This window comes from Euprymna scolopes, chromosome 12, assembly GCF_053919585.1.
Source record: "Euprymna scolopes isolate OS-2025 chromosome 12, ASM5391958v1, whole genome shotgun sequence".
Taxonomy (NCBI): Eukaryota; Metazoa; Mollusca; class Cephalopoda; order Sepiida; family Sepiolidae; genus Euprymna; species Euprymna scolopes.
Genome location: NC_136493.1, coordinates 48110351 through 48134721, shown reverse-complemented (window position 1 = coordinate 48134721; position 24371 = coordinate 48110351).

Below are 24371 nucleotides of genomic sequence, written 5' to 3'. Positions count from 1 at the left end.
TGTGCCAATATTTGCAATCGTTTTTAAACAATAAATTTAATTTTAGTTTGCCCTCGTAATTTTGACACATTTAATAGTTCCCATTAGAACTCTTTAAACTTTCGAGATAATATTATTTTGTTACGCTATCGATTTTCCTCCTGATGAGATGATGGATGAAAGAGCTCTAGAGAAACTTCCGCGTATCTTATTTAAAGCTATATATATATATATATATATATATATATATATATATATATATATATATATATATATATATATATATATTTAACATAAAGCTGAGTGTGTGTGTGTGTGTGTCTGTCTGATTACGAATAGGCTCCTATATGGTTGACTATTTTAAAAAACTGATTACATATAATGATAGGAGATGTATCGAGACACAGGAATGGGTATGTTTGACCTGGCAGAACGGTGGTTCATTGAAATTGTGGGATCTGCGTTCGCGCCTGGTCCACAAAGTATGGAAATAAAAAATTTAAAAATTTAAAAAAAACGTTTACAAGTGTTTTTTTATATAGATGTACATAAGAATACTTTGATAAGTATCTTTTAACTTAAATAGGGATGATATAATAAAATTGTGGGGTCTGCGTTTGCACCTGGCCTCCATAGAATGAAAATAGGCACAAACTTTAATAAAGACTTTTCATATCTATCTACGTAAGTATACTTTGATAATTATGTTTCAGTTTGAAGAAATATGGCATAATAAAATGATGGGCCGTTCGTTCGCGCCTGACCTCCATAGAATGGAAATATGTCAGAAAGTTTTACAAGGTTTTTTAATATAGATCCACAGAATATTGTGATAAGTGTTTCAGTGTGAACAGGTATGGTATAATAAATTATGGGGTTTATCTATCTTATTTTTACTTTCATCATATTTTGCTTTGGTTTTGATACCACCAAATTCGAAGCTATCTCTTTACAACCCTTACTTTTCATAACCTATCATACTTTAATAAATCAGAGTCCATTTTCTGTAGGCTGCTTTTGAACCCAGTCAACTACGGGTACTTTTGCTAGTATATATATATATATATATATATATATATATATATATATATATATATCTTTTATTCCCCCACACAAAAGCACAAATATGCATTAACAACAAAATGAGGTACATCGAAGAATGTGAACCCTCACCGATAATATCAAACGGAAAAGTTACCGTGTTCTATGACAAAGACATACAGACGGGCAAATACATAAAAGACAAGACCATCAAGCCAGACATTGGCATATGAAACAAAGAACTGCGCTCATTACTGATTCGACTATTTCAAATGACTATGGCCTTAAAGGGGCCGATCAGGAAAATATAACAAAATACCAGGATTTTAATGATGATTTAAAAACGTTATCTGTAAAAGATTATATAAATTGTATCAGGATCTTATGTTTAGACTAAAAAATAACTAACGATAACTTGGTTGTCTTTAAATCTAATGTGAATAAATTTCTATTATGGCCGACTATTTAGATAATCTAGTCATACCAAAGTTCCACCGTGACTGATCTTCTCTCACCATTAACCTTACACAACCCTTATAGTTGAGTGGCTTTCGGGCCTTGATAAGTGGTGATCTTCGAAATAAAAGAGAAGATAGCACCTAAAACAGGGGCAACGTCTATCTTTAAGAAAGACCTCGAATATGAATTTAAATCGTAATGAAATTAAGCGTTTGTCCTTTGATCTCTTCGAAGCAACTGAAGCACCTATTTACAATGCCTCCCCACGGGACAGAGTTAGACACCAGGGTCGTTTTTTAACGTGGAGAAAAGGTACAAAAATAAAAATTGTCTCAGTCATGAAGGATTTCTCCTCCACCGAAAGCGAACAAGAAAATGAAGTGCAGCATCTGAAGAACAGATGGTGTTTATTTGCTCCCCCACTGAGCAAATTAGGCACAAGGCCGTTTTTAATGTGAGGTAAAAACCAGCTCCCCTAAAAGGGGTCACTCTGGTTACCAAAAATAATAATTGTCCCAGTATAGAGGGTTTCCCCTCCATTGACTGGTACAAATTATCTTAAGTGCAGTATCTGCCGGAACAGATACTACACTTTGATCTTGGCCAAAAGGCCAATCAAAGTAAAGTACAATAAAAAAAGGAAAAAAATGCTTCAGCTTCTGGTAAAACAGAAAAACGACTGACTTAAGGTTCGCAGCAAACGGTGTCCGGTCAGATTCTGTTCTCAATATTAACAACTCCTCGTTTTGGACTGTTTACTCTTGTGGTTCGCCAAGAATCTACGAAATTTTATTCACTATTTCATTCATTAAATTCTTAGGTGAAAGTACAGAGTAGTTAAACAGCCCCTTACCTCGCCATCTTAAGAATGGTTTTCTAAATCTTCTGCATTTTACTGACCGTGCTGAAATAATAACGTTAATATTTAGACAACTATTCTTAACATGAAGAGGGTTTTTTTGTGTACCATTATGTACCTTTACTTACCAATTTATTAAATAAATTAATTTGTGAAATTGAATCTCTTGCCGAAAGTTATAATACAGATAAAGTTTAACATTAAGATATGAATCTGACCGGATACTGTTTGCTGCAGACTTTGGGTCGGGCGTTCTTGTGGTTTACCTAAAATATTAATTCGTTTTAAAAATGATATTAGTATTTAAACCGTAAGTTCATTTCTCTGTCTCTCTCTCCCTCTCTCTCTCTCTCTCTCTCTCTCTCTCTACCCTCTCTCCTCTCTCTCTCTCTCTCTCTCTCTTTCTCTCTCTCTAGTATGCATAACTTTCTATAAGACAAACAGAGGGAGTGATGAAGTCCATTTTTGTTCAAATTTCAACGAAATTATTTTTTTTAAATTATATTACTTACATGGGTGTACGATATGTTTTGTAAGAAATGGTGAAAATTTTACGAACAAATCACTTAAGCATTAAAAAAGTATTAGGTAACATTGGCTATTCGAAACAGAACAGCAACCGCCGATGTCGACAACTTAAAAAGTGAATTCTGAATTGCTGACCGGTATCAAGCTTTGAAAGAAGCAGAATGGACAGCCACCTCTTCTTTGCTACGATTTTTTACCTTCTTATTTCTACCTCTTCTTTCACGTCCGCTTCTTTACAAACCGGGACGGACACACGTACGTTCATTTTTGCTATATAGATCATTTGGGACTGATACCTTATTTATTACACACTAGGTACTTTTTACACTAGTGTTTTTTCTACCGTTGGTTTTAAATAAGGTCATGTATAATTTACCAAAGATTGAAGACTCTTTTTTACCCTATCAAAAAAAGGTAGAGATTAGTGGTGTATTTTCTAAATAGGCCTTTGAAGTTTTAAATTAAACTAGCAAAGCTAAACAACGTTGCTCGGGGTCATAAAAAACAGAACCGATTAAAAAGTGTGTGCAAAGTTTATATTAAGACTTCAATTTTTCTTCTGTTCTCAAAAGGCTCCTATTATTCTTCACAACTTTTTCACATTCCGCTCCCCCACCTTTTCACCTCCGCCCAACCCATTTCTCTCTCTTGTTTACTGTATTGAAAACAATAAGAATATAAGTAAGCCTTTTCTTTATATGATAAACTAGTCTGGGTACCCGGCGTTGCCCGAGTGTTTTGAGATGTGCGTTCAGAAAAAAAAGTGGTAGTAGGCAGGCAGGATCGAATCAGTACTGCGAAGGATGAAAAGAACATGAAAAAAAAAGTGACGTTTTTGCCGTTGCGTCCATCGCAAAACCGGAAGTGGCGAAGGTTTAAATTAAGGCTAATCCATCGAAAAGAGAGGATTACTTTCGAAAATATCGGCGGAAAGTGCGACCCCTCCTTGTACAAAAGTGCCCTGTTGAGAATGAAGGACTTAATGTTCTTAGCCAATTTTTCGATATTTATCGTCCAAAGAGTCGGGCTTCAAAACGATACCAATCGCATAAAAATCCGTCGCCTGTGTCGAAAGTTTTAGGCATACATACATACATACATACGTACATACGTACATACGTACATACATCTAAACAGGCAGGTATAATAGATAACAGTGAAAATGGTTGAAAAATTGAACTCCGGCGGAGCATGGCCCAGTTGACAGCAAAAAATAACTAGCAGTACCCGTGTATCGGCGTTTCCCAGTGGAAGAATGCTTCCACACAACCAGTAAAAAAGTAAACAATTAAACTATAGTAGTTGGTGGTGGCCACTGCCAATGAATGTATCGTGCCGAAATAACAACGTTAAAAAAAAATTGGAATCTTAAGGAGATATCAATCATACTAGTTATTATAGGTGCCACAGGGCTTATCAAGAAGAACCTGAAGTCATATCTACCTTATATTCCTGGTGAACCAAATGCAAAAGAGATCCAGACAATTGCACTTGCAAAATATCTGTGGAAAGTGCGACCCCTCCTTGTACAAAAGTGCCCTGTTGAGAATGAAGGACTTAATGTTCTTAGCCAATTTTTCGATATTTATCGTCCAAAGAGTCGGGCTTCAAAACGATACCAATCGCATAAAAATCCGTCGCCTATGTCAAGGGAACAGCGAGGATACTAAAAAGAACTCTCGGTTGTTTTCAATAAAAAGCAGAGCAATGTCAGCAGCTGGTTTAGCTGCCCCCATACCCAGCATTACAAACTTCAAAGGAAGAAAATAAAAAAAAACATGAGGATTCGATTATGTGTTGTGATTCTTCTGTGCATTCACCTAATGTGTCAACATTGTGTCACAAGGAAAAGAAACAACCAAAAAACATTGCTGCGGACCTGAACAATGATTCCCAAAGACTTCAAATCAATGTTGCGGAATTAAATTGTTGGAAGAAAAAAGTTCGTTTTATGTTGTTTTGTATTGTTTTCAGCATAATACCAAAAATTAAAAAAAAACGCAAATATTTAGGGGCACCCTCTTCACTTTAGTATAGAGTTAATTGCACGTCATCATCAGTATATTTTGTGGATTTATGATGTTTTAAACCGACGCATTTCATGTAAATGTATATATTGAAGAGCTTATCTTCCAAATAATCGTGTTTTTTATTACGATTTGTTCGGTAAAAAAAGGAAATTATGAAACTTTATTAAAAGAAAACGACGCATTTCATATAAATGCATATAATAGTTGGTTCGTTGGTTGGTGTTTTTTTTTACGGCATATCAACCCTTTTCAGGGGTTTTAATGCCGAATCCAGTGATTTTGAAGAACAATTTTTAATAGAGTATACGTGTTTTTTTTTCAAATCTGTTTCTATTTAACCCATAGATGGGATACTAACAGGTACTATCACTCCGGATCAGAGTGGACCTGGGAGCAATGGCTATTAAAGTGTGGCTCCACACTCCTCCAAAGCCCGCAAGCTAGGGCCTCACCATCGGATAAAGTTTAAGGTCATATCCAGGACATGTATATAATAAAATAGTTTGTAGTTTTTGATTCAACAAATGTCCGTATTTTTTCCGGCATAATAATATAAGAAACGCAAATATTTGGGACTTAACCTCCTCAATTTAGTCCAGAGTTAGTTATATTTTGTGTGCTTGTGTAGATTTTTGATGTTTTACACAGACGAATTACATATATATTTATATATTGTAGAGTTTAGTTTCCAAATAATAGCGTGCTTTTATTACAATTTCTTTCGTAAAAAGAAAACAAATTACGGAATTATATTAAAAGGAATAGGTAGTGAAAACAAAATAAGTGCTTTTTATTTCGATCAATAAATTCCGTATATTTTAATTATAAATGTTGTCAAATCTTTGGCGAAGATGCCTTAATAAGCCTCTTGTGACGCCATATTTTATTATTAGTAAGCGTTCGTTTAGCAAACGTAATAATGCATTCCGGAATATGAGAATTTCCAATCAGAATGGATGGAATTTAGCCTGGAGTTTTTATTATTTTATGAATCGGAAATTGGAAATATGTTTGTTATAGACAGTTACGATCGGTGTAATAACAGAATCGGTGGAATGTGTAGAATTTGTTCCGGTGACAGATAGAAGCAGTGGTAGTACAAAATATTCAGAGAGAAAAATAGGGATTCCTTCCTCTGTAGATGTTGCGATTGTGATGGTGTTGCTCGTAGGATGCGATGCAGCATTTTATTATCACGACTAAATGTGTCTAAAATAGCGCTCGAAAGCTATATAAGATAGTTGCTAGATATTTTGAATTTGTATGTGGCATCTGTTGTTGCAAACCTACGATATTTTTGTCCAAATGGGGAATTTCCGATTTGTTTTAAATTTAAGATATAAATTATCCATGGATTTGCAGATTAAAGTATACCAAATTTGTGGGTGTTTGTTTTGAAGTTGTTGTTTTCTTTTACTTTTAGCTGGACATATAAACACACATACACATAGAAAAAGTGACAGTGTTCTATGACAAAGACGTAAACGCGGGCAAATACATAACAAAAAACGAAGCCATTAAATCAAACATTGTAATATGGAACAAGTCTGAAAGAACTGCACTCATTATCGATGTCATCGTCCCAAATGACTATGGTCTTAATAGAACTTAACGGAAAAAGAAAACAAAATACCAGGACCTAAAGGATGATTAAAAAAACGACATGGTTTCTTAAATACATTTGTTAGAGAATGGATCGAGAGAGAGAGATAGAGATAGAGAGAGATAGAGAGAGAGAGAGAGAGAGAGAGAGAGAGAGAGAGAGAGAGAGAGATGGGATAGTGTGAATTATAGTGTAGACACGTTGATCAGAAGTCAAGATCAGCTGATTGGATTGCGTGTGAGTCATGTGATCAGGTTAGCTGAATCGAAGAGATTTGCTTGAGACTTGGAAGAGAGCGGACGGCTTCGCTGTTGTCTCCTCCCCTTCGCTGGGGGCGGGGGAACGAACGCTGACGTGGTAGAAATAAGACCTAAAAAAATAAACAACAGAGGCCAAATTCACTTTCCAATCTTCTGCGAACAAACTGGAAGGTGAATAAAAAACTATAGAACCAAGTTCTTGTCTTGGAGTGAAATAAATATTCGTCCCCAAAAAAACAGGTACCAGTCTACCTCCCAGATGAGATGTTCCAGATGGACCAACAAAATAGCAGAAGGTATGTTGAAAATACATGACATGTCACACACATATTCACACTTAACAGCATATGAACATATGTAATAGAAAGACCACTAGACGATCACACACACAACGACATTAACTCTGATAAGATAATCAAACAATCAATCCTTTATAAATAGACAATACAACAAACGCTCATTTTATGATGCGACAACGTAACAAACGCTCATTTGGTGCCGTTCTTGAATCAGAACACTCAGACAAGAGTGTGGAGAAAACCCCTCGAACCTGGTCGTTACCATAAAAAATATATATTATATAGATACAACGAAAAGATAAGATACAACAAACGCTCATTTTATGATACGACAAGGTAACACATCAACATTATACCAGTTGTGGTATGAGTAAGTGGTCTCATGAAAAAGGAATCTGCAGAAATACTTGAAGAGACTGGAAGACCAAGCTGGCACGAAATACAGATACCAGCCACAAAGGGAACAGCGTCTATTTTTTAAAGAGCCCTCGGATATAAATCAAGTGTTAGCTCAAGGACGAAGCCCCCTGATCTCTTAAAACAAACCAAAGTAAAATAATAATAATTAAAAAAAAAAGATAGATGTACCTTATATGTACCTTATATAATTGATTATTAGGGCACCGTTTTGTATTACATGTTAACGCGGTAGAATTAATTTCGTAATTAAAACATTTGCCTAACCTATCTCTGTGGAGAATTGTGAGGCGATTAGTTGTGCGATACATTTTTGCCTCAACCGCCTATGATAATTAATGACGTGCTACACCGGGGGGGCGCAATCGTGAATCACCATCATCATCATCATCATCATCATCATCATTTTGGGAGTCGAGGTGATGGAGTTCGGTAAACTCCATAATCTTTTCATACGACTGTTGATGTGTGCGCACGTTACCACTACAAAACACTGGAAAGCAGGAGGACTTACTTGTCCTTCCGCCTACATACAGCACCTTGGTAATCCCAAATGGTCACTCATCTATTACTGGCCATGCTCAGCGTTGCCTAACTTCGGTGATCTGACGAGAACCAATGTGCCAATGTGATTGTGCCGTAATTACTTTGGCTCTACGTTCTTGAACCTACTGTCGAAATTCCAAGTCAGCAGGTGATCCAATGAAAGGTCTTAATGTTTCAAATATAGGCTTCGTTTAAATTTGACAATTGGAAAAGATTTTTTATTGATTTTTTTGGGGGGGGATAAATCTAATATTCATAGTTTCTCAAATTTCTAATTATTTAGTTATTGGGTAAATCTGTTCTTCATTGCATTGTTTTTAAAACTAGGATTTTTACAAATATACCAACCATGAAAGTTTCAGTTCTACTTAATTCGTAGAATTTTATGTCGATATGTTTTTTTTGCAATTTTTCTTGGTGCTTTTAAATCTAACTTACAACGTTCCTGCCCTAAATAAAAAAAAAAATACAACGTTCCTGTCCTAAAATGCATCAAACATTGATGTCATTGTCTTTTCTTTTTACTCACGTTCAACACTAAGGCATATCGCCACTTAGACGTAAAGGGCTACGATTTGGGGCGATGCATGGGAAAAAATTAACAAAATGCTAGTTTATGTTACATGTAAACGTCTGCTTATCAGTACGGCCAGGGAAACAGATAGCAGGAAGATAATTTCAAAGTCTAGCTATTCAAGGGAAGAAACTGTTAGAGTAGAAAGCTTTCTGGCATTTAGGGGCCTCGACAGTGAAGGGTGTGATTTTGTTGCTAAGCTGGTTTGTCGGGGATATGCATGTCGAGGGGGCACAAGTGCTATGAGTTAATCAAAGCACATTCCATTAGAGTACTTGTAAAATAGGCAATGAGATGCAACGTGACGCGATGAAGCAAGGGTTACAGCTTAGTTGACAAAGTGAGACCTATCAGATTAAAGACTCTTTTTTTACCCTATCTAAGAGCGAGAGGCTAGTGGTAGATGCGCCAGCCCAGATGTGGCAATGCGTGATTCGAGGAGTGGCAGTAATAATATATCTGTGATTCATTATAACTAGAGCTATGACAACAGCATATTCTTTTCATTATTTTGACTCTCGGGTGTATATCCGACACAGTTAGACACAGTCAATCAACCAAGAACCACGTCACTCTATATAAAAGCATATGAGATATAAACAGATACACACTCGAGAGTCAAAACAATAAAAAGAATACGCTGTTGTCATAGCCCTAATCATAATATACTCGACATTACAAGGGATCTTCATGCAAAATAGTACGAAATTGTATTTTATCAGTGTAATTATTATTATTATTATTATTATTAGTAGTAGTAGTAGTAGTAGTAGTAGTAGAACGAGAGGACAGTTGGTTGGTAGAAGCAATATAATTATGATCCATTATGACACACTCGACATTTAAAGGGATCTTCATGCAAAATATTATAAAATTACATCCAATATTTTACAGCCTATAAATGTGTATTGTTTTTATTGTAAGTAGTAGTAATAAAAAGATATTGACGGAGTAGAGATATCGGAAAGATACTTCATGTCAAAGTAGGTGCGATTTTGTCGCGTAGTTTTGGAGCCTATGAGTGATAAACAGACGAATAGAACAGCAGAGAGTAAGACGACCAAGGCGTTTCAAATCATGGCAAGTTTTGCAAGAGAAATGTTCATTAAAAATAACAATCCAAGTAAGGTATATTGTTTTTAACTGGATATGTTTGATTTAAAAAAAAAATGTTCCCTCTTTTCGATATGATTTGTAACACTGTGCGTGTGGCATCTGAAAACAGATATTTACCAGAAGAATTTTTTCACCGAATTCCGTAAAAGCAATTCATTTTTTTTTTTTTATTGTGAAACCTCTCTTCAAAATCCATATCTAAAACTCATCCGGAAGTTGAATTGTGGTGACTGAGACGGGAAAATAATCTCTTTCCTGTTCCCCCCTCTCTCTCTCTCTCTCTCTCTCTCTCTCTCTCTCTCTCTCTCTCTTTCTCTCGTTCTCTCTCTCTCTCACACACACACTCTCTCTCTCTCTCATTCTTTATTTGTCCCCTCTCTAACACATGCTTTCTCTCTCACACACTCTCTCTCTTATCTTCTCTTTCTCTCTCTCTCTCTCTCTCTCTCTCTCTCTCTCTCTCTCTTTCCCTTTGAACACACCTCACCCTATCACGGTCAATGCTGACAACAAAAATGGCGCCGATACCACTTCTCCTTAAAAGCATGCTGAGATGCGAAATATTATGGGAAACGATGCAACTGCTTAATTCGATGAGAGCCAACCCATAAGCCGAGTTCCTCAATAGGCGACGACGTCCATTATGCGTATTCTTTCAAATAGAAATGTAAAAATTATTGTTGGGCGAAATAAAAGAAAGGATCTCACCATTTTCATTCTAAACCCGTCCCTTTTCCTACACCCTAACCCTAACCATCTTCCCGCTTTTCTTTCGAACATTTAGAAGACCCGAAGGAGAGACCGCACTCGTCTTTCCATTATGGGAACTATTTTATATCGCGGAGTCAAATCAATTAATCGCATTTAACGCGCACGATTTATCAATTTTTAAGACTATTGACCTTCCACTCGTCGCCGCTTGTCTCCATTTTGCGACTTGTCTAAGGCTTCGCTCAGTGTCATAGCCGCACGCATCTGTCCGGTCTCGACGACATCCCGTCATACCTTATTCTAGCCCCTACTCATTCCAATTTTATATGGCTTGCTGTTCGGTTTTGCGTCGTTCCTATCCACCTTATTCGACCATTTAGAAGGTTCGCAAAAAAAAAAAAAAAAAAAAAAAAAGACAGGAACAACGCCAACCACGCCGACGATGACGTCGAGGATGACGCCGACAGTACACTTTACGCTTCTCCCTTCCCCCCACCATTTAAGTATGTCACCAGAAACTGACGCCACACCAAATAATCGAGGAGGATCAAGGCGGAGGGAAAGACCAAGGAGAGAAAGCACTAGCCAGACCTCCGCTGAATGGGTGCAAAGTGGACTGAAACCTTGGGTAGGCTTATTGTCACCAAAATCTCAGTAAAAACCAATGGTCGCCACCAACAAGAAATCAATGGGAAGCGGCTGTTACGATAAGGCAAATTCACCTGCAAAGGTTATAGAAAAAAGGTGCAGAATACTGGAAATCTGGGTGAACCTGGGGTCACTCAGATTCCCGAGAACACCACAGGTTGTTTTCAAAGAGACGTCTATGGTGCTGGCTTGTGTAACTGCTCCTAGTTAGTAAATAATAATAATAATAATAATAATAATAATAATAATAATAATTCACCAGTGATTTAAAAGGAATATGAAGAAGACGTCAATATAATACCACTAATTGTAGAGGCACTGGAAATGTAACAGAGCGCGGACGCGCGTATGGCAGTTATATGTAAATGACAATCCATGTGCGAGATGACGTCACGGCAAAGAAAAAATTATAAAAAGAAGAACGTGTGCGCAGACTGATGATCTGGTTAAAGAGGTGGGATAAGTGTTTGTTGTTGAAATTTGAAACAGCGAGTTGAATTTCTTTCCTATTACTTGTCTTTGCGTTCTTTGTGACGGAGTCTACAGCGTGTTGGGTCCCTACATGTTAACACGTGTGTCAATGTATGGTTAACGTTACAGAAACAGTCCTGAAAACAAAAACCTGGTAAATGGACGAAGAGAAAATGGCAGCAAGGGAAAGACTGGCAGTGATGAATGCAGCTGAAACCATAAGGAAAACCTTGAATGCGGAAACAGATAAACTAGGAACACTAAGCAGTCACATGGAGACCGCAATAGAAGTAAAATACAAAGAGAAAAAGAACGGAGCATAAATCAAATGCAAACTGAAACTACTAGAAACCTCATAAATTGTGTCATCTCCTCAAATAAACGACCAAGGAGAAAGAGCACTTATCAGACCTCCACTGAAAGAGTGAGAAGAGGCAGGAACCTTGGGGAGGCTTATTGTCACCCAGATTCCAGTGAAGACCAATGGTCATTGTCAGCGAACAGTCAATAGCAAGCGTTTTTTTGCGATGATACGAATTGATTTGCAAAGGTTATCAAAAGAGATGGAGAATAACGAAACTTAGGAGACTTGCGGTTCAAGACTCCACGGAACACAAGCGTTTGTTGTCAGTGGTGATAACTCCTAGTGAGTACAAATAATAGGTCAATATAGTAAGTGTAGTAACAATAGGATCACTCTAAAATATTTGAAACATTTACCAAGAGAAATTGGAACCAAGGTGAAGGCCAAGATTATACAACGTAAACGCAAAACATAACTGTGTTGTAAAAAGAAACCTTTTATATTACAAAATAAAGAAAGGAATAAAAATATACAGGATGGATTTTTAACGGATTGTATTATTCAATCATTTATTTTCTAGTATTTATATGTCCATCTGTTCAAGGGCAAATATGTATTAATTCTTTTTTAGCTCATGGTTTTGATGTAATCAGTAGCCATAGTAGCACTGGGGCCCGGGCGTGCTTCATGGTGATAGAGAGCAGCATTAGTAGCAGTGACGCCTTTTTTTGATCGTTTGTGTTGCAAAAAGATATTGGAAGAAATGGTCGTCTGCTCGTACGAAAGTATATTTTTAACAGTAGTTTCTTTTGGTCTCACAGCTTTTTGATGAAGTACTAATTCTTGTCCGTGGAATGGTGATTTCAAGATAAATAGTCACCTGTCAATGATGGCAGCGGTAGTTGTGGATTGTACTGTTGCTATAAGTTTGATAATAATTGTACGTTTTGTCGCTATTTGATAGTAGCAAATTTTCGTCTGCCCTCGTATTTCTTGATGGATGCATTTCTTAATTTGAATATTGACTGTCGAGAAACCATGGCTTTAACAGACAGGGTTGACTTGGGTTGCTCGCTGGTGTCTAAGTAGTCGCGGTGGGACTGATAAGAGTCCGTTTGACAAGCTGTCGTTCTTCAAGTCGGGTATGTTTTAGGTCTAGCTTGTGTTGAAATGTGAATAGGTACTTGGTTTCCAGACTGACTATTACTAATTGATTGAAGTCGAATCTCCATTATCGACCCAAATCTAAGTATTTAACTAACACAGATGGAGAATTTTACAGAACTTGTTTCTTCTGCTTCTGAAGCTGCTGCTGCTGCTGCTACTGCTGTTGTTGTTGTTGTTGTTGTTGTTGTTCGCGTCTGCTGCTGCTTTTGATATTTTTATATTCCAACGTCACAATTGTTTCCATGCCCGGTCGACAATTTCAAACATTATATCGTTTGAAAATTTTCAAAAACCAGCATTTCTTCAAACTTTATGAATAAAAACACTCTTGAGAATAGAACATTGTTTGAAGAGAAAGAAAAAGAAAGACCCCCCCTTAACTGAAAAAAAAGAAGCATGTGAGAAACATTTACTCTTGAGGTAACCTCCGTGGAAAGCCCATTTAAATATTAATATATCACCTCATTTTCGTATCCTTATTTAAGAACAAAGTCATAATAAGTTTCCACAAAAAAACCCTTAGCCATTTAAAAAAATATTATATAGCCCATTCGTTGGGTTCCTAAATTAGATTTTACTATTTCTTTATTTCACATAATTAATTTTTTTTAAAAGAATTTTTAAATTTTTATTTCTATATTTCTAATATGGCCATAACAACCTTGCATTAACGTTACGGTTAATTTTAGTTTCGTATTAGTGGAAGTAATATTTACAAATTATCGATTGTTTTAGTACTTAGATTAAGACCATTTTAGGTTTAATGTTTAATTGAATATGACAATAAAGAAAAGGACTGCATTATATATATGAATCCTTATACAACATTTCGAGTAAATGATTCTAATCTATTTATCATTATTTAATGTTTTAAAATTAATTATCATTCTGATTAAATATGTTTCCATATCGTTACTAAAAATCAATTACGAAGGGAGATAATCCAATTATGTTGTTAATTGCTAATAGTTAATTCTGTTGGAAAAGAGGTCAATATTATTTCTCATGACAGCTAAAGGGAGATAATTCAGGCTGTTTGGTGTTTTAATAATTAATTTAATCAAACAGATCTAGAACGTGCTACGATAGCGTATTTAACAAATTAAAGATATAAATTATGTTTTTAATCTTAAAAACTGGTTTTCGTACCCATGAGTTTAACCCACATTTGTTATTAATGCAATAACAACTTAGGTTGCTCATGTCTTCAAAGTCAGAATTATAATTCGTGTGTTATATTCTTGGGTATCTAAACAAAATGGTATATATCCTCTAATTATTATTCTGACAGCAAAACAACCCAATAGCTACAAATGTGTTTCACTCCGATGAGAAAATGTCTACCCCTGAATTTATGGGTAAAACATTTAGAACAATGAGTAAAGTAAGTAAATAAATAAACCAGCATGGATTCTACAAACTTAAGATGTCAGATGATAAAATCAATTTAATTAATTTCCAGTCCCCAAATTCCTAATTTAATTTTTTTAATAATAATTGCTAGTTTTTTGTTAAGTTGTTTTATTAATTTGAAGAGGGTGTCATTTATTTCACCATCAATACTGCTACAACTGAATACAAAAAATGTTCACCGTTATGGAAAAAATTTCCATCCTTGGATGAGCTTTATACTTTATTTATATTTCTTACCCAGCTTAGAATAACAGAAACTATATTTGCTTATTAGATTTGGATCCTTCATTTAGATTATATCATTCCTAGCTATTTAACTCTGCATTAAAATTTAATCCTAGCACCCGAGGATCCTTATTGTTGTAAAAAGTTATACTTCAGTTACATTTAAGGCGAGATAGCAGAATACTATTCCTGTGAATACATCCCTGTATGGCATCTAGTCTTTTATTCAAAATTTCCTCTTTAGAATTCACTATGTAAAAGGCTTCCAATAAACATAGATTGCACCTTTTTGATTTCCCAGTGCTATACCCCCCTGTCCACTACTGACAATTTTAATTCAAAATCTTCATTATTTTTATTAAGTTCCCTAACCCAATCACCTAATGCAGTAATATTCCTCTTTTTGTTTTTATTTTTAATGCTGATTCTTGTACCCTCCCCCCTGCTATCGTTAACGCCATCTCTATTAGTTTCTATCTCAGGTTCCTTTTTAAAGGATACTACGTGGTTGCTATATCTTTCCTTAAACACGGTACCCGTGGCTCCAAGAGATATCTTCTTAGTATTGCCGGTTTTTATCTCGCATTTCTACACTATTTCCGAGGTTAGACATTTCCCACCCAACAGACAATTCCTAGGTATTCTGCAATTACATTTTCTGTCTAAGATACATTCATTTGATTGTAATTCGTTATTATTCCTTATTTTGCTGATTTTTCTATTGTTGGAGCTGATTATAGTATTAGTTAAGTTGCTATATATATATATATATATATATATATATATATATATATATTTCCAACTGATGTTTCAAAATCTTTTGTCTACACAGGCTAGGTCGAGAGTTATTAATGACTAACGCCTCAATGATATTCCGATGACAGTGCTAGGTCGAACTATCATCTCAATATCATTGAGGCGTTAGTCATTAATAACTCTCGACCTAGCCTGTGTAGACAAAAGATTTTGAAACATCAGTTGGAAATATTTACTGATTTAAAACCACCTGAACAGTGAGAATTATATATTTTTTTTCTCTCACTGGTTTTCCAACTGAAACCAATTTCCCTCTTTCCTCATTCGAGTCTTAGCTTTTAATTTATCATTCTGACGTTTCCTCTTAGAGGATCAGACGATAAGGCCTTAAGGAAATTTTAACAATTCCACCTGCCCGTTTTTTTTGTTTCTTTGATCTTTTTATTTAAATTAAATTATGTTTCCTCTGAAATTTCTCCTTCCCTTTTGCTGTACCGAGAATTTACTTATATATATATATATATATATATATATATATATATATATATATATATATATATATATATATATATATATATGGGAACCTCCTAAACGAAAAGATTTACACAATCATATGACCTTATTACTCAACACCGGGCTGAAATGCTAGTATGGATACATACTCGCATGGGTGCCCGGCGTTGCCCGGGTATTTGAAGATGTATGTTGAGCAAAAAAAAAAAGTCGTCAATTTTTTTAAAATTTGACACCTATTATAACACCTTAATATTTATTCTTTTGGGCTAAAATTAAGTTATTAAGTTAGATCCATGTTCAATGAACCTATATCTAAAATTTCAAGTGTTTAGACCGAAAATTGTCGGAGGGGTTTGGTACAGTTCTCAAAGCTTAAATCGTTGAACTTTGACCCCTTAATCGCTAAATTTCTGGCCGAAAACCGATCACATCGATTTTCCCAAATCTCAGTACGCTGTATATCAAATTTGGAGCCTGTAGACTTAAAATTGACAGAGTTATACCGTAGGGAAATGTACACACAGACACACAGATACACAAACAGACAAATACTTTCACTTTTATAGATATATAAATATATACACATATATATATATATACATATAAATATATGTATATGTATATATATATACAGATATATATATATATAAATGAACGTGTCTGTGTATCTGTGTATCTGTTTGTCTGTGTACATTTCCCTACGCAATAACTCTGTCAATTTTTAGACTACAAACTCGAAATTTGATATACAGGTTACTGAGATTTGGGAACATCGATGTGATCGATTTTCGGCCAGATATTTTCCGATTAAGGGGTCAAAGTTTAACGATTTTACCTTTGAGAACTCTACCAAACTCCTCCGAAAATTTTGGGTCTACGCACTTGAAATTTTAGATATAGATTCCTTGGACATGCATCTAACTTATTAACTTGATTTGAGCAAAAAACAATAAATTTTAAGGGGTCGTAATAAGGGTCAAAGTTAAAAAAAAATGGCCTCTGCGGTCTCTTCCAAATTACTCAGACAATTTCTGGTCTAAATATTGGAAATTTTACATAAAGGGTATTCAGAGATACGGCAAGCTTTTTCATCCGTTTTGGTCGAAACTTTTTAGTTACCAATACATAAATGTATGTATGTATGTCTGTTTGCATGTCTGCCTTAAACTTTTAATTGAGGCGACGGATTTTACCAAGATCAGTATCGTTTTCAAATTCCATCTTTCATACGACAAATATCGAAAAATTGGCTAAAAACATTAATATCTTCCCCTTCAACTAGGCACTTTTCGTCAAGGGGGGGGGGGTCACTTTTCTCGCCGATATTTTTTAAAGTTATCCTATCCTTTAGATTGTCTATCCTTAATTTGAAAAAATTTAGCTTCCGGTTCGGCGGTGGTCATAACAGCATAAACGTTAGGTTTTACCCCGTTCTTTTCCTCCTTGCGGTACGGGTTCGAGCCTGCATTTCTACTACCACTTTTTTTTGCTCAACATACACACCCAAACACACGGGCAACGTCAGGCGCCCATGCTAGTATATATATATATATATATATATATATATATATATATATATATATATATATATATATATATATATATGAATAGATCCCTCTATGTATAGACCTGATATTGCCAGGGATTGAATAAGCATGAACGAATGTTAAGCCTTTCCATATTCGGTGAAATCGTCCATTTTTCAATCAAATAGATTTATTGCCTATGCTAGTTTACGACCTATCGGGATGCATCGGTTGGAACTTTACATGTCTCACCGTGTGTGACTCAGTGCACAATACATTGTGGTCGACATCGAACTTTTTAAAACCTACAGTTGATTTGAAAAATTAATTATATACTAGCGGGACCTGTGGAATTTCCACAGGGAGGCTCATTCATATATAATATATTGATGTCGGCATTCTGTAGATATTCAGCGTAAATAGAGACGCTCTGATATTATTGTAGCTCTTTTGTTAAAACTGCAAAAGTATTTATCCAAGCTAGCAAGGGCGTCTACCGTATCTAGGTCGTAAAATACGCTTAAATATGATATTTTAATTCTTGCAAATTTCGTGTATATTATTATAGAGTTAATAGTCTCTCGACTTTTATATATTATAAAGTTGCGATTTCAGATTTGATTTTCAGCTATAATCGAAACCGAAAAAAAAACATATGAAGAATTCTTGATAATTATTTATAAAAAAATAGATTATTAAGGTGCCATCAGCTAAAATCCAAACCGAAACCAAAACTTATAAATAATTCTTGATAACATTATTTAAAAAAAAAATAGATATTTTGAGGCCATTAGCTAAAATCGAAACCGAAACCAAAATTATGAAGAATTTTTAGTAAAATTATTTATAAAAAAATTAAATGACTGTAGTGGCATCAGCTATAATCGAAACCGAAACCAAAACTTATGAAAATTCTTGGTAAAATTATTTATTACAAGAAATGGAAGTACATAAAAATAAACGGCCCGGATTTAAGCGTAACACAGAAAATATCACACACACACACTATCGTAATAATATAAAGCTATAACGAAAGTTATACAATGAAAAAGTCAAGCATCATGTTTCTGTTGGTATTAAGCAACAGCATTTATTTCGAACGTGGCCCTGCCGGCGTATCAAAGTACCTACTGTTTATTTCATGTGGTTGGTCCTTCTTCTTGTGCGATAATAATGGCTTGAATTTAAGTTTAACGTGAAAAGATCAAGTATCATGGTTCGATTGTGCTCTAATGAGGAACTTTCATTTCGAACGCGCCACTGCCATATAAAAAAAAACGATTTTAAATGCCTGGTCTTTTATGTTGTGCGGTAATAAAACTTCTCAAATGCATTTGTTTTGTTAGGCTATGAAAGACGTTGACGTCAGTTAAAATCCTTCTTCCACGATTTTTTTCGGTTATCTATTATCGATACTAATCAGACCCATTCCGATACAAAACCTATCTAAGAACATTGCCAGGCACATAAAGTACATTTTATGTAATTTTATAAAAATCCGCCCAACTGGCTAGGAATAAAAAGGGAATAAACACACACACACATTTCTTTTATTTAATAGTAGATGTACACATAGAGTAGGTAGAATGAATATATATATATATATATATATATATATATATATATATATATATATATATATATATATATATGAACTTACGATCTAACAAATGAACGCAAATAGGTATAATTATTCGTAAGTAGACTCGAGACGGATATTTTAGGTATAAATACAGGAACCACTACAAGCTGTACCAAAAATGATCATTTCAACAAGTTTTATATTTGGTTATTTTTTGTTTGTTTGTTTTGTTTGTTTGTTTTTTTTGTTTTTTCTTCAAGTGTAAAAGACGTAAGAAAAACCGTCCGAAGAAAAAGAGTCGATTTTATTTCCTCCTTCGCGTAAGAGTTGCAATAGAGTCGTAGCATCTACACCTAAAGCGACCGGAAATGAGTTGATTTTTGTTTCATTTCCGGTTGAGGACTGATGATAAATTCTCTCTCTCCTACTCTCCTTATCTCCTTCTCTCTCTCTCTCTCTCTGTCTCTCTCTTTCTCTCACTCACTTTCTCTTGCCGTTCCTGCTTTATAACCGTTTCTTAGTACACGTATCGTTGTTTACCAATTTAGCTTTTATATTTTCCCCCGTTTGAACGAGCATAGCTAATAGTTATTGCCTATTTCAGTCTTTTCGAACGTCACTTCTTTAATAAACAAATGAGGAATATTATTTCCAAAAGTGTTTAAATCACTATTACGAGAGGTGTTCAAAAAGAAAGGATCTGTCCGCCCCGAAAGATTACAAACTGCAATGTTATCATGGCTGGATGTATGCGTTCATGCCCTGAAAGTTTCATCACTATGTTGCAGATATTGACGAAAGAAAGCGACCACTGTCATGGGCGTTGCACCAGAAGCAGAGATATGACATCGAATCCATGTGCATTGACTATGTATTTTAACAATACTTGATCATGACGGCATAATCACGTTACTACACCGGTTCCCGATGAATCACCGCAGTTAAGCAACGTTGAATCTGGTCAGTAATAAATTGATGGCTATTTAAGACTTCTCCGCTTATCAAAGAGTGTCGATTCAGGAGAGGTATGGTTGGAGGTGCGCAACCCTTGCCTCACAATTACACGTGCAGCTGCCCCTACAGGGGGTATCCTTTGTCTTTCGAGACTGAATAGAGGCATCATATTTGATCATCCTGGAAGCCAAAGAGAATAATTTTCGTTACGGTTTATAAAACGTGTGTAATATATATATATATATATATATATATATATATATATATATATATATATGTATGTGTGTGTGTGTGTGTGTGTGTATATATATCAACGTTCATAAATAAAAATTATGCTTGTGTATTGATTCAGTCACTGCGATGCCACCAACGCATATATATATATATATATATATATATATATATATATATATATATATATATATATATATATACTCTTTCTTTGCCTATAAGCCAGGCATAGAGGTCGAATCACAGAGATTCGACAGAAACACTCAGGGGTCGATCTTGTTTCCTGACTAGGGCAATGAACGCCGTTTTCCCCACTCCTGACACATCCCATCCCTCTAAACTGGATACTTGGGAGTGCTTGAACGCCATAATACCAGTGCAAGTCTTTTTGAACTGAACTGTCGGTTAAATCTGCGGTACGCATGCTGCCTTTGCGCAATGGCAACTGCACAAGTAGAAGTAAATCATTGGGGAGAGTGGGGCTTGCTATAAAATTTCCCCGTGTGAGCATGTGCTTCAATGGCCGTTTTGAACCATACAGTGATATTTGCGTACTGTTCAGCAGGAAGTGAAAAGATATTTCACCATGGAGCATCTCTGATGAAATCCCTGATGGCTTCCCTGTCAGCCTTTTTATAAGATCTCGTTGTTTTGAGCAATGGCTCTTCAGTTTTGGCTCTAGAGTTTAGGGCGATTTCAACCATTACCACTGCATAATCTGTGTTCCCAAGTAAGATGTGGGCATTCGTAACACAATCATCAGACATTGTGGTCAGAAACAGATCTAGACGTGGTGCGTGTTGTTCTTGCTGGTCTGGGAAACGGGTTGGAGACGTAACCATCTGTGATAGGGAATGAGATATAGAGAAGCTATATGTTGTGCTACCAGCTGCGTCTGTGTAAGTAGAAAATCCAAGTCAGTTGCTGTGGTGGATATTGAAGTCACCAAATACATGCACTTGTGCGCTAGTGTCGAGGGAGAGTGTTGTATCTATGCTGTCAGAGACTTTGTTTATTAGGGTACAGTTCTGGGTCGAGGAAGAGCGGTAGAGAAAATAAAAGTAACTGATGTTGCATATTAAGTCTAAAGCACATAAAGGCTTGATCGTCCGATTCTAGTTTTGTTACTTCAGGCAAGGGAAAGGGTGTTTCGAATATAGACTCAAAGCCCGTGCATATGTCTGTCAGAGTCCTTACTGCAGAGTGGGATATATCCAGGCATGTTAAAGTAGTTAGAGGAGATGGAGGAGTGTAGGTTAGTCTCACTTAGTGCTATGATATCCGGGATTTGTTAGGAGAAATGCTTCAGCATCATTTAAATTAGTTCTAAGCCCACGGATGTTCGTAAATGCAAGCCTCAAGGGAGGAGGCAATTTGGTTTTGTTTCAGTTTTGTCCTGATTTAAGCGTAATTTTAGATTGTACTGTCACTTTTTTTAAGAGTTTCAGTTACGGTAAGGGGTGCTGAACAAGTAGTAATGCAGAATACCAGACATGCAACTCAAGTAGATCACCAGTTGACCTTCCATCTACTAGGATTGTGGCCTCAGGAAAGTATCGGAATCGGTATCGGAATCGGAAATTCTGTGTCTATATTGCGATGCCAAAAATGATTTCTTTAATTATTATTTTTTTTTAATTTGATTTTGTTTACAAAAGAATTTTCCAACGCTGGTAGTATTAATGAAATAATAAATATTTATTTTAAACGATCAATAAAGTTAAAAGTGTGTGTTTTAAGTGGGGTTGAGAAAACATATGCACATTTAACGTGTGCTTTTACGGTAATCGGAAAAAGTAACACTTTTATATTTTTACTTTTAATGCTAGCTTTATTTATGGTGTTTTTTACATATATTAAAAACCCTTCCCAATACTTTGCTGATGAGGAAACTTTGTTTGTTAAAAATACTATATGTAAAAACTATTGTCCGTGGCTTAATGTCTATCACAATAAAAACATTGTTTTCCGAAACGATCGTACAAATTATTGATTTTGTTGTTGTTCCTTCTTGTGAAACGGATTTTTAATTTAATTCTAATTTGAATTTTAAATTATCAATCACATTAATGAATATATATATATAATATGTATGTATGTATGTATGTATGTATGTATGTATATGCATGTATATATATATGTGTATATATATGAAGTAGAGTATATATATGCATGTATATATATGCATATATATGTGTATGTATATATATATATATATAACTACTTCATTTACTCACATAAATTTAATATACACAAGTATAGATTTATGCGTAAACTTTAAGTATATACTTCAAAAGTAAGCCTGACGAATCCTACAGTGGATGAAACGCAGAATATTCAGTGTAGCTTAGTCGCCATATATATTTTATAAATTACTATATATATATATATATATATATATATATATATATATATATATATATATATATAAGTTGATCATTCACTTTAAACGTAAATTAGCTTGTACATACAAATCATAAGGGATTAAAAATATTTCATAATTTAAAATATTTTTATATTTAAAATATTTTTATATAAATTAGAAAAAGCCTAATCTAAACGAATGCGCTTTTATATTTTCAGAGCATATATAGTGCAATAAAATAGTTCTCACAGTTTAAAGTTGAACATCAGATGTCTAAGTGACAAAAAAAATGCAGCAAAGATATAATTTTGCTGACAATATTGTAATTGTTGCCTTTTGAAAATTAATAAATGACTAACTGAGAAAACTTTATCCTTGGAATTATGAGAACTTCTATATATATATATATATATATATATATATATATATATATATATATATATATATATATATATATATATTGAAAATAGGTCATAGCTTGGTGCAAAAGCAATATTGTTTTCTCACATATGTTGCTTTTAAATATAAGGTTTTAATTAATTCATTGATATATGTAGCCATGTTATATATCATTTTCAAGCGCGTTTACGCTCATTACCGTTGTCAATGTCTTAATTTAGTTTTCTGCAGGCTTTTCGCCAGTATAGACAAAATTCAAATCCGCACGATTTTCTTGTTCCAGTTCAAACTAAGCCGAAAAGCTGCCGAGACAGCTCGTGATATCAATGATGCGTTTGGCCCAGGAACCAATAACGAACGTGTGGCACAACGGTGGTTCAAGAAATTTCGCAATGGTGACGAGAGCTTCGAAGATGAAGATGGTCGCGGCCGGCCGACTGCGGTTTATAACGAATATTTGAAAGCCTTAATTGAAGCCGATCCTCAGAAAACCACACGAGAAGTTGATTTTGAACACGAGGTTGATCACTCAAAGTTGTTCGCCATTTAAAGCAAATAGTGAAGTAAAAAATAAGTTCGATAAATGGGTGCCGCATAAATTGAACGATGATTTTTAAAAAATCGTCGTTTTGAGATGTCTTCTACGCTCTTTCTGCGCAACAAAACGACCCATTTCTCGATCGGATTGTGATGTATGATGAGAAGTGTGTCCGTTACGATAACAGGCGACGTTCGGCACAGTGATTGGATTCAGGAGAAGCTCCGTAACACTATCCGAAGCCGAAATTGAACAAAAAAGGTTATGGTGACTGTTTGGTGGTCTGAAGTCGGTCTCATCCACCACAGCTTCTTGAATCTGAGCGAAATGATTACGGCTGAGGAGTACTGCAGACAAATTTACAAAATGCACCAAAAGCTCCAACTTATGTGCCCGATATTGGTCAATATGAAGGGACTCATTCTCCCCGTGTCTTACTCAACGAACCCTGCAGAAGTCGAACGAATTAGACTACGATACTCTGCCTCATCCGCCATATTCACCGAACCTCTTGCCCACCGATTATCACATTTTCACGCCTCTCGAAGACTTCCAGCGTGAAAAATGATTCAAAAGCCGAATCGGCCTTCAATGACTACATCGCTTCCAGAACTCCGGATTTCTATGCTAATGGGATAAATAAACTTGTTTCTCGTTGGCCAAAATGTTTCGATTCTAATGGTTCTTATTTCGATTAATAAATGATGATAATAAATGAAAGGTGTTATGATCTTTTGAAGTTGAACGTCAAAAGAACTGACATTATTTTTGCACCAACCTAATAGAAGTTTTCTGAATTGAAATGAAAATTATATCTATTTGAACTAATGCACTCAAAATAGAAGAATGGAATT